General features: G+C 39.3%; 1 protein-coding gene across 1 annotated transcript in view; it reads right to left on the bottom strand.

The window, feature by feature from the left end:
- LOC6561235 (protocadherin-like wing polarity protein stan) overlaps positions 1-12,551 on the bottom strand; it is a 53,018-nt gene that overhangs the window by 18,152 nt on the left and 22,315 nt on the right. The window contains exon 3 of the mRNA XM_043216355.1: positions 4,121-4,183. The gene's annotated coding sequence lies outside the window, so the exon portion shown is untranslated. The remainder of the gene's footprint in view (positions 1-4,120; positions 4,184-12,551) is intronic.

Below are 12,551 nucleotides of genomic sequence, written 5' to 3'. Positions count from 1 at the left end.
ATGTCGCGCTGGCTTGTCTCTGGGCGCAACTAATGAGCGCGCAACTTTTCCCACATTTTTTTTCTATATTCTTTTATTTTATTTTATGTAATTTGAGGAAGCCAATGAACAGAGCCAGAAAGGATAGCAGGAGTCAGGATTTTTTGAAATTTGCTTTGTTTCGACAGCGCTGCAGAGTCGGCTGGAGAGTGGCAAGGGAAGTGGGAGAGGGGGGGATTCTCCTCTGCTTGCGCTTGCTAATGAAAATTGATCGTCATTATTGTCACTTGGGCAATTTGCTTTGATGACTTTGTCGCTTGTCGTTGTTGTTATAATTAGCTTGAAGCGACCAAAATCGACAGTGCTTAATGCAAATATGTGTACACACACACAACACACACACACACACAACACACAGCAACTCAATTAGATATTAGCTCAAAGCAAAAAGCAAATAGGCGTGTTTAGCTGAAAATCAACAACAACTTCACACACAATAAAGACAACTCTTGATAATGATAAAAATACGAAATTTATAGATATGTGCGTCACGCTTTTCGTGACACAACAAAATACCCTGCACAAGACTGCAAATATATATATATATATATATGTATATCTCACTCTGTCAACAGACAATTAATGTGTAGCATATTTTTTGGGGCGTGACACATGTTTAACTTAATTACCATAAATTTCGGCTAATTTGAAGGCACATAATAGAGAATTTGTATTTGTGGGGCTTGGCGTGCTTTGAAGAACACGAAATGCAATAAAGTTCGTCTGGCAGGCTTGCGTGCCGGAAATGCGATTCCGGTCTAGACACAATAAGGAAAAATGCCAAATGATATTAGAGGCAAAACAACAACAATAAACACAACAATGTTAATACTAATAACACCTGCAGACGGCATTTTAGTGCATTAAAAGCGTCTTAGTTCGGAGTGTGAGTCAACATTGACAACATTGCGTATACATAATGCATTCCATGGCCCCCCAACTGAGACTGTCTGTGTGAAAAGTCCCTTGAGACACAGGCGCCAGCCGATTGCACCTCTCATGCACAGTCTATTAAATTCGACGGTATGCGGTCCTTGGGGCAAGCCAAACGCTTTGCTGCAAATTTATTTGAACTCGACGCAAATAACATTTAATGAAGAGTTAAAGCTTAAATGTTATGGGTACGCCAGCATAATATATAGCAATAATTTATATACACATATATATGTATATATATATAGATAGATTGATTCAAGGAATGAGGAAAAGAAACGGGGCCATGGCACCGGAACAGTAGCCACAGCACCACACAAGAAGAAGAACAAGAGGAAAACCAAACAGGGGCAGAGAAAACAGAAGTACATGTTGCAACAAAAACAACAATAACTACAGCAGCAGCCGCAGCAGCAGCAGCAACAGCAGCAGCAACAATAACAAAACAGGCGAAAACTTTATTCTACTCTTGTTGCATGTCCAACAAGAAAAACGCTGCAAGCGGCAACAAAAGATTTCCTAGCAACAACAACAACCACAATGGGAGAAAACGGAGCATTGAGTGCAAAGGAGTCTCAAGCTGCACTTCCTCCTACGCCACACCCACCCACACACCCGTCAGACACAGAAATGCAATTGATTTTAAACGGTAACAATCCTGTGCTCTGCTAGCTGCTTGTTTGCATAGCATTGCGAATGGCAACCAGTGAAAAACTCCAGCCTGGCATATATGTATGCATGTATGTAGTTGTGCAGCGGTGCAATGGGCATGCCATGCTCATGCCACCCAAGTTGATGTGCAACATGGTGTACAAATTAAAAATGTGCCAGCGGCGTGACAAAAATACTAATGCAAAAGCAGCAACAGCAGCAATTGGAAACGGAACTGCAAACGAGCAGAGTTGAACCGAGAGTTTTGTGAAAAACAAACGGCGAGCATTAATGCAGATGTTAATAAATCTGGCTAGAATAATCTGCAATTTTCAAGAGTTTTGTTTTCATTTATTTGCAATCAGTGCAATCAGTGCATAAAAGAGTTATTGTCAGCAATCAGCTGAGAAAAGCTCACTTTAACCGGGATAAAATGCTAACAACTTCAAAGCAAAAGCGTCTTAGTTAAGCCTTAAGCCCTAAGCGAAAGTGCGTAAATCACTGAAAGCTGAAAGAAACTCACTTTGAGCTCAACTTATGCGCTCTATAGGACGCTATATATATATAAATATATATTTATCTTTAATATATATTGCAATTGAAATGCAATCAGGACGCAATAACGATGCAGCCACGATTTGGAATGCCGCAGTCAGGATAGCCTTAAGGAACTGCAAGTTGAACACTTCATTAGTGGCTTGTGGCAATTGGCGCGTATCGTGAAATTTATTTGCTGCTGTCAGCTGGCTGACATTTTCCATTTAATTGCACGCGGCTAAGAGGAAAACTCAAAGCCAAATGTTTTCCGGCTTTGTCGTGACACAAAATCAATAAACTGCGTTGCCGGCTGTTCCCAAATAATTGGCGAAATTTAAGAACATGCTCACAGCAACAACAAATTAAATCACAATAGAAATCACTACTTAGCAGCTGATCTCTGATACTTTTAAATTGCTAACAATGCAAGAATTTAGTTAGTTTTCAAATGAAACTCATCTTCATTAAAGCCCGTCGACCGAAAGCAGTCGCATTTGCGGCGCCCGGAAAAGTGTGCTATTAATTTTTGCTAATCCACAAAGCCAAAAGGATGACCAGCAAAATGCGTGCATAACTGGGCCAAGCTGCAACTAATTATGAGTGTATGCGTTTATCTATGAGAGAGAGAGAGAGAGAGTGTGTGTGTGTGTGTGTTTCTGTGTCTATTTGACTTGGGCTGAGCCCTCGAGTTAATTGAAATGCAGCCAGGCGCTTTGTTAAATCTGGAATGATAAACACTGCCAGCGGTTATAGATCAAAGCTGCAAGCAGCGAGCTGCGAGCTGTGAGCGGTAAATAAGGGCGCAGATGCTTTTGCTCGAATCACTTTGTGGCTGCCACACAGCGTTGCATTGTTTGCAATTAAGTTCTGAGACAGCAAAGGCGCTTGCAACATATGGCAGCACTCAAGCCACAGTACAATGGCTGCCGGAAATGTTCTGTCACTTGCTCTGTGTGTCGACTGTGTGTATGTGTGTGTGTGTGTATACTGTGTGCCACTTGTATCTCGCTCTCGCTCTCGCTCTCTCTGTCACTGGCAGTGACAAGACGACAACTGTGCCATAAGCGCAACATCAGCTAAGCAACTTCTTAGCTACCAGATACTTTTAGACATACATATATGTTTTATGGGTCGCGCTGTGAAGCGTAAATCCCATTGAATTTATTTTATTTATAGTTGCGTTGCTAATGTTAATCCCAGTTTAATGGAATTCCACAGTTTTATGGCAAATTTATGCAGTAGCACTATGAAATATAGCCGGGCGATAAAATTGCCACATTTATCTCGATCAACTCGAAGGCGATTTGAATAAATTGTCTGTGTGGCAAGCAACAATGCACAACTGCCACTCAAGACAAGACTAACTAAATTACCTAGCTTTGGGTGCGCAGAGTCCTCTTTCGATTGTATCTGCGGTAAGTGTCAGGATGGGGCAAGTATCTTACAAGTTCACTGAAGCCATCAATTCATTGAAATCATTTCAATATGCACATGTGGCTTAAATGCTGACAAGCAGCAGAGTATTGTAACAACAGAGTTTCGACAGTTGATTCGCATATATATATTATTTATTGAGCGTCATATAATTCAAGCTGCCTATAAGCTACATAATACAGGATAATACCCTGCTATATATCGGAAGAACAGCTAGCAAACAGCAAGCATAATGTGATTTAAGATGCTGATGCTGATGCTGCAGCGAGAGATAGACGAGTGTCTGTCAATGGAAAGTGGAACAACAGCAGCTCCACTGACAGCTGAAACAATGGCAGCCATTATCAATAATGGACAAGGAATGGCAGCTGCCCTTCTTTTCTCCAAGCAACAGGCATGGGCAGCAATCAGCACACTTACACATAACACTGGGCGTATGCGCAATGTAATCCACTTAGTTGTGAATGCTGAAAGTGTCAGTTGGCAGCTGAATGAGGAGTTGAGTTGAATTACGAGTTTTACTTACCTTTTAGCGGAATTACAGCAATTATCAGGTTCGCATTCATACTTCAGAGGGTACATGTTGCAGCTGCAAGCAAGAAACAAGAAATCAGTTAGAAAATGCTCTATTAACCAACGGGCAGCAATATCTAATTAGCAGCAATGACTGGCCACAGCAGCAAACCGATCAAATTTCTTGGCCAGGCAACAATAAAAGACCACTAATTAGCAGCAGTTTGCTGTGTTATCCACACTGTGATTAGAACCCAGACAATCAAATGTATACAAAACGAAAACTTTTCTTCTCAATTTTACAACTTTTCTCATAAGCTACAAAAAAAAAAGAAAAAAAGAAACACCCACAGAAGTTCAACTTGAGCGTCATATGTCAAAGGCTTAGCTGGAAAAATAACTTTTGGCAGATCAACTTTTTATACATAATGTGAGTCGAATGCTCAACTGAAACATCTAAAAATAAATATATATATAAATATATAACGATTATATATCAAGAGTAAAAACGTATTTTGCATATATGTAAATAGGATTTGCTAAAACAAAGTTGTAAAAGTTGGAGCCGAGAGTTAGAAATTATTGTCTTTAATATATTTTTGAGAAAGAGACAAGAGTTGATTACACAGAGACTTGCAAACATAAATATGCGCACAGCTGGAAAACAACTGCCAGAAAACAGTAAAGATACCAACCACGTTAAACAACTTTATGAACACGTTTGTGTGTGTACGAGTGTGTGTGCGAGTGTGTGTGTGTGTATGTCATAAGTCATAAGTTACCGCTTGTAGTGCATACATTTTGTAAGCAACCAAAACTCTTTCAGCCATTATGAATGTGAGTGCCTGCTACTTAAAAATGTGAGTGAGTGAGTGTGCTTCTCTGTGTGTGTGTGTGTCTATTTTTGAGTGTTTGTGTGTAAAGTGTGTAGCAGTTGTTAGCTAAAAATGCAACTGATGTGAGTGTTACTGTTAGCGTTACTTCTGCTGCTGCTGCTGCTACTGCTGCTGGTAATCAGCATTGACAGTTGTTGAAAGTTTGCCCAAGCTAATGTCGAGCTGTTTATGACAGCTATTCTGCTACTCAGCTGCAAGTGCAGCTTATCCTCTTAAAGATACTGAGTCGCATTTGAGGTGTGGCAAGTTGCGAGCAGCTTAAATTTGTTTTATGCGGCTCAATGCGGCGCACAAGCAATCAGCATTAAGCAGGGCGCTGACAGCAACTTAATCAGCATTAAGTGCAGCGACGCGCTCCAGCGTTGCCAGACATTCAAAAGAATAAAGGATATAGGAGTATACACTGTTGGCCATAAGGATATACAAATCTATGTATGTGTGCCACACCGAAAACCCGTAGGCAGCGAATGGATTTTTATTGTTTGCCACGACACTTGAGTGGAAACAAATTGCGAAAGTAAATAAAACAAAAGAAGCAGCAGCTAAAGCAGCAAAAGCAGCAACAGGCTGGTAGAAGTCGCGCGGCATGTGGGTGTCTGGGAGGGGTTGGGGGGGTTTTGCCGTCGGGGACAAGGTGTCTGCTGGTACGTGGCAAAGCGTCCACAAAGGACATAATGAATACGCTTAACTTTTAAGTCACGCTGCGAGATAACTTTGCCAGGAATAATGGCGCGAATAATGATGCTGGCAAACAACAATAGCAACAAGGACAAAGACAAAAGTCAGCTATAGATACGCGAATGTTGAATATAAAGCAGCTCAGCTCTGCATCTCCCTCTCTCTATCTCTGATGGGTGTGTGCTTAAGTGTGTGTGTGTGTGTGTCATTAATGTACATGAGACTCATTAAAGTGTCGATATGACTTTCGGTGTAAGTTATTGACACACCGAAACACACACGCACACACACACACACACATAAAATAACACATTCGACTTGAATCAATATAAAATAATGGAAAATTTAATGATATATTCGAGATGCTAAAAACTAACATATCTTGCATATAGAATATATATATTTGTATATGTCAGAGGTCTAATATAATATAATGCATATAATATGCAGATCATATACTCAGTGAACGAAATTCATCTTGAAATTTACAAAATCTGCCTAAATGAAAATCGCCCTGAAAACTGAAATAATATGTAGATATACGAAAACAAATTTACCATAATTAGAAACGTTATTTTTCAGGAAAAAAAAGTAGAAATACAAACCCTTCATGGCTGTCTCCCTTAATGGGTTACAAATTTCATGGCAGAATTATGAGGCACTCTGTCAGGGTATGAAAAAAGCCTAACCGAGGCATAAAGAATGGAAGCGGTGGTGGGTAATTTAGATCAAAGAGGAATGAGTGCCCCCAAAAAAAACAGCAAATGAGTCATCATTGGGCAAATACGAACACCAATCACACTCACACTCACACACACACACTTACACTCCCACACACACAACAGATGTCAGTACAATGTCAACATCAAAAACGGTGTACATGTATGTGTGTTGAATTTATTCGCGTTGTGTGTAGTGGGAAAATGCAATCATTTTGTTACGTGGTTCCATTTCATACATTTGCACCGACACACAAACACACACACACACACATACACACACACACACACGCACACATATTTAAACAAGAGCACACCAGTGGCCTCACCCTGAGTCAATATACGGCAAAAAGTTCGTTTATAGATGCCGCACACACACAAACTCGCTCACACAGACGAGTGCAATGTGCAACGTGGCGTATGTGTAACGTGTGCACAAATATTGTCTCAATTTGGCGCTGGCTCCACACTTGGCTGTTTGGTTTTGGCCAAATTGAGTCGTCGCAGCTTATGCAGATGTTGAAACCACCAACCCAACGCTAACCCAACACTGCACCAAGAGTCTTTAATTTCTAAAGACCACCCCCATATCTGGTGTTCCTTGAGCTTCGATGTCGAAATAAACAATTTGTATGCGAATTTTGCCTTTGCGATGCAACAGCATCCCATGAATATGAAATATTTCCAGTTTCTGCAATTTGCCTGCATTCGCTCGAGTTGTCAGCCAGTTGTCGATAGACGCTTTACCCAAATACAATCCATACACCCCATCCCCCCTCTCTTTCTCTCTCTCTCTCTCAGTGTGCGCAAAGACTGTTTCTGAAGACTCAAAGACAAACACATTTTCTAACGGAATGGAATTCAAAATATGGATATGTTCGATTAGATGCTTTTCAATAAGGCAGTTGCAAAAATAACCTCTCCCAAGCCGCCCATACATACTGTAAATTCCGTAACGGGAATAGCTACGGCAATTTTGAGGCAAATACAAATATTTGATTAAATGAAAAGCGTATCAGCACATCATGCAGAAATTGAATGCACATGCAATTCCCTTTGTCCACCTGCTCTTCAACTGCTTATCATAACCATAACTGACTGACTCCAACCCGAAAAAATAAATCTACAATAAGCTACTTTCGTCTGATCTGTGCAGCAGCAGCAACAACAACAAAAACAATGACAGAATATTTTTCTAAGGATAATATGACTGGCATTCCAGTTTCTGTGCTTGTTGAGGCTTGTAAATGAAAAGCTGAAAGCATATTTTGCTCAATCGGCTGCTCGGCAATGAGACAACGCCAACAAAGACTGAACAGATTCATTTTAGAGAAATTCCATTCCAGCAAATTGCCATGCTAAAGTTATGATTATTGCATTTACATACATATATGCGTATAGCACAGTCTACGGTGCTTGACTGAAAAATGTCACTCATACAAGTCTAAGTCCCCATCCCCAACTCCCATTTCACGCATTTATAAGTAAGTGAGAGTGCTCCGAGAAAGAATGCCCGACTAGAAGATACTGTGTGCCCAGCCAATGGCACCAAAATTCACTTGTGACACAGATGAACAGACAAACTAGATAGTATCCAGATATATATACTGTATAAAATATAAAAAATGCACAAAGATATTATACTCCCTACTTAGGCAAATTCAATTGGAATTTATATAGCTTTTGTGAGCAATAAGTTTAAGCATATCCTGACTTCATTAGGGGTAGTCAACACAGCAAGTCACCAACAATATGCATACATAAATAAGTATGCATAAGAGTGCACAATTTTGCATTTAATTAATGCACTGAGCATTTGTGCTTCCCATGCTCAAGTTGAATTCTTTGTGCGTTTTTCTACGTGCCACGCAGAGCACAATCCACTTCAGACATAATCACCAAAGAGGCTGCAGATTTTTATGCAGCGGCAACTTCAACTGAAACCGGAGTTGGAGCTGTGCCTGCCTGATGCGTAGCTGTCAAAGCGCTCCAAGCAAATATGGCGCATTTGTATTAATGGCAACAGAACCAGCCAGACCAAAGAATCAAGCATCAGCCAGAAGAGGCAGGGGCACAAGCACACATACACACACATCTATGAGCTTCAGCTCAGGTATTTGGCTGCCTTTTGGCATTTGAAGTGCATTGCTATGTGCACATGCGAATGCTTTTGAATCAACTCATCCCGAGAGCCAGCAAACCTGCCACTGAACCAGCTCCATCCCTCTCTCTCTCTCTCTCTCTCTCTCTCTCTCTCTCTCTCTAACGAAAACAGCAATTGAATAACTCAATCCGTTCAATGAATGCATTGGGCTTTTGCATTTACGTTGTAATTACTCAGCTCAGGTATGAACATGCAGTTATACAGATGTTGGTTGATCTATAAGCTGGGCTAATGAGAATCAGTTGTTTGTAAATGAAAGTGATGTGATGTGTAGGCCTTGTGAAAGTAGAGAAAATTTAACATGCAAACGTTAATTTTCTTACAATTTTAGCAAGCAATATGAAAAATACCTTATGGGGGAGACAAGAAATTCACATTCACAGTTGCCTGCTAACAAGATTTTTACTAAAGCACTGCCCTAAAAATCAATCAATAGCCTTTTCTTTTTTAAAAACCTTTCAATTTATTATATGTGTATATGTATGTATGTCTATTTCGAATGACTAACTAATCAATTTGCCCTCGTTGCGACGAATGAATCTGCAACATTCTAAAAGTCCTTTAGACATGCTAAAAGCAGTTAAAAGTTGAAAGCCAGACAGTTGATGGTCCCAAAACCGCCAATGGCCAAGCGGTTTTGGCCAACTTAAGTGCCAAATTGCAGCGTAATTCAAGCTAATAATAATAATATTATTATGCTGAACATAATCCACTTTAAGTGAGCCAAATTTATGACGGTATTTATTAGTGTGGCCAGCACTTTGCTGGCCAATTAGACGCGTCACAGCTGGACAATTTTTGGGCCAACAGCAAAGCTGCAAAAATGTAAAGCTGAACATCAAATAGAAACTGAAAATGCAGCAGACCATGCTAAAGTAGGACACAAAAATCACAAAAACAAAAAAGAAAACAAGTCAAAAAAATAATGTCAAGCTGGTGAAAATATGAAGTGATTTTTTGCTAAAAAGTTATGAAGCTTAAATTTATATTTATTTTCGAAGGCTATTTTAATTTTACGTGAAATTATGTTACGAATTAAAGTATTATTTATTGGAATAAAAATACAATAACCAAGACACTAAGAAGCTTTTAGTATTTATGTTGTTATTTGTTCAAGTCTCTATAAAAGTGCCTTTAAACTGATGTGAACTTATTTTCTTTCTTTAATCTCAGCCTTAAACACCACCATTCTTCAATATTTGTATATGTTCTTCAATATTTGTATATGTTCAGGTCGATTTGTTCGTTATATTTGTCTACTTAAGAAATCTTCTTTCTCTCAGTGCTAAAGCAATAATAATAACACTTGGAATTTAACTGTTTTCTTTATCAGTAATCTTTAAATGTTACTCAGTTACTCAAATTGCCTCAATTTGCAGATAACGCACATTTATATATATATATATATATATGTATATATATGTATATATATATATGTATGTGTGCAGTTGATTTTTCATGAAGTCAAGACGAATATTTACTCTGTGCCTGCTTATTGCATTGCCAGATTGTCAATTAGCACAAAGTAGAGCGAATGAATATAATTAAGTGAGACGCTGTTTGGTAAGAGGGTAAAGGGGACTAGGGGAGAGTGTATAAATGACCAGGCACTTAAAATGCATGGCATACAAATGATGCAAAAGGTGTACGGAAAGTGAACAAAACTTTCATCGGCAAGAAGTCGGCTGCCAAGTTGGCAAAAAAGAATCGCTTTGATGCCGTTTCAAATGAATGGCCAACAACAACAAACACGAGATGCTAAAGGGGAGAAAATGTTGTGCTCAAATGTCACAGGTCACTCTCTTTCTCTGCCTTTCTCTCTAACTCACTCTCTCTCTCTCGCTCTCTCTCTCTCTCTTTCTTTACAGACAACAGCTAAGAAAAAGTGCAAAACTGGCAATCTGCAGTCGCAGTTTCTTGTGACTTCTCAGCTACTCATTTATCAGTTTCTCAGATACCTGAAACTCTCCTTAGACAATTTGCATGTCGTGGCAGTAACTTCTGTAGTATTTTGCTTTTCATCACGTTGGCTGACTGGCAGTTTACATGGCCCACAACTACTCCTCATCAGATTTACATTATGAACTGCAAGCAGAAAAAAGAAAGAGAGAAAGAAAAAATAGAATGATTTTTTCTAAAAGCTACTTCTCTCTCTCCCTCTCTCTCTCTCTCTATATATATATATCTATCTGCTCTGTAAATGTCCCAGCTGCACCAACTCACCTCCCCTGTTCTCCATTTTGCCTTTGGGCCAACTGTGTCAACCAGTTTGACCAGTTGGCTTCGCTGAGTCTCTACGCTCCTTTGTGGCAAACGTTGATTGCTTCTCAGTAGCCTCGACTTCGATTTTAGCTTCGACTTGAGCGTCAATTGATTGGAATAGTTTCTGCTCTTGCTTCGCTTCTCTGTCTCTCTCTCTCTCTCTTTCTCTCTCTCGCTACTTAAGTCTACTTTAATTTGGAGTTTACCGTTTCGCGTGTCAGTTACGAATTTTGCAATTCATGCCTCAACCAAGCCCAGTGCCAATTTTTCCTGGCCAACAGTTCTCAAGGCTATTTATAACGTTTTCTCGACTTTTAGCTTACGATTCGCTGTTGCGGCAACTCAAGCTGCAGCTTGAGAATGCGCCCCTTGAGAACTGCTCCCAATTAATAATGTACACTCTAACGGCCTTCGACAATTCTACCAACAAAAAGCGAAGGCGACCGAGGAACGGGAGATCGATGCATATAAACGTGGAATCAAACCGCGCTATAATTTTTGCATAAATAACACATTAAAGAGATATCGCATAAATACATTCAATACTGCATTTTTGACCAGTACTCATATAAAGCAGTAAAAGAGGGATTTGAATTTTAACGCAATTTTCTAAATTTCAGGGCGATTTATTTTCTGAGTGTAATCCGGGTATATGGTAAAATAAATGGTATTATATTATAAAATAATTTACTTTGGTAAATTTAATTTACTTTAAGCTTTTAAAAACTTAGACTGCGTAACTTGGTGCAGGTCTTTCATGGTCCTCCAGCTTATTTGGCTTGGTTTTATGTTGGTTTTCTACAACCAATTTTTAATGGCCAGTAGCAAAACCAGCTTAAAACCGAGAAGAAAAAAAATGTTTTGTGTCCAGTTGCTGCCATGTTGACTATAATGCCTTTGTGCGATTGTGGCAACAGTTGTTGTTGTTTTGGTAGTTTTGCATGGCGTGTTGAATGTTGCATGATACGAAAGATTCCAGTTTTTGAGGCTCGAACTGCAATCTGCATGTAATATGCTCGTGACTATCACACCCATAAAAAAAATAGATATTAAGTAATTGTGTGGAGCACATGTCTTGTATAACAACTATCTCTCTTAAATGGGCAGCTGACCAGTGCAAAAAGCCTTTTTCCAAATGCGAAAAGAGTTTTAAAATGAATAATAAAAACAAGTCTAAACAAGAAATTACGCTCTAGTCGATAGAGCTCGAATCGGGCTGTTCAATAAATGAAGTTTCGTTACTTTTTCGGCATTCAATATCCCAAGTGTCATTGATATCATTTAATTTGATCAATATTATCTACAACTACTGTTGAAATTCACTAAAACATTGATTTTCTATATACTGACAACCCCACACTCCGTTTGTGGGATTTATGATAAGTAAAGTCTTTGGTACAGATTAACTGGTTACTCGAAGTTCCCCGAAAAGAGCAACTTTGCTTGTTTTAGCCATGCAAACAAGTTGGTGAACAAGATAAAAATATAGCTTTGATTTTATGTATTCATTGGAATTTTTAGTTTGGCATATTAATGCAAAAACTTTGCTGCAAACTTTGTAAATAAATATATGTATATGTACAATGTGCATCCAGTGGCATATCAAACAGAGTCATGTGCAGGAGATGCAGGAGATGCCTCAATCATGTTCAGGCGCACGTACACACAGCTGCATCATCAACTTGCCTCAACATGGACGCAAATTGAGTGGCAAACAGTATGGCG

This window comes from Drosophila grimshawi, unplaced genomic scaffold, assembly GCF_018153295.1.
Source record: "Drosophila grimshawi isolate 15287-2541.00 unplaced genomic scaffold, ASM1815329v1 contig_1367, whole genome shotgun sequence".
Classification (NCBI taxonomy): Eukaryota; Metazoa; Arthropoda; class Insecta; order Diptera; family Drosophilidae; genus Drosophila; species Drosophila grimshawi.
Note: the sequence above shows the minus strand (reverse complement) of the source record. Positions and strands in the feature narration are given on the sequence as shown.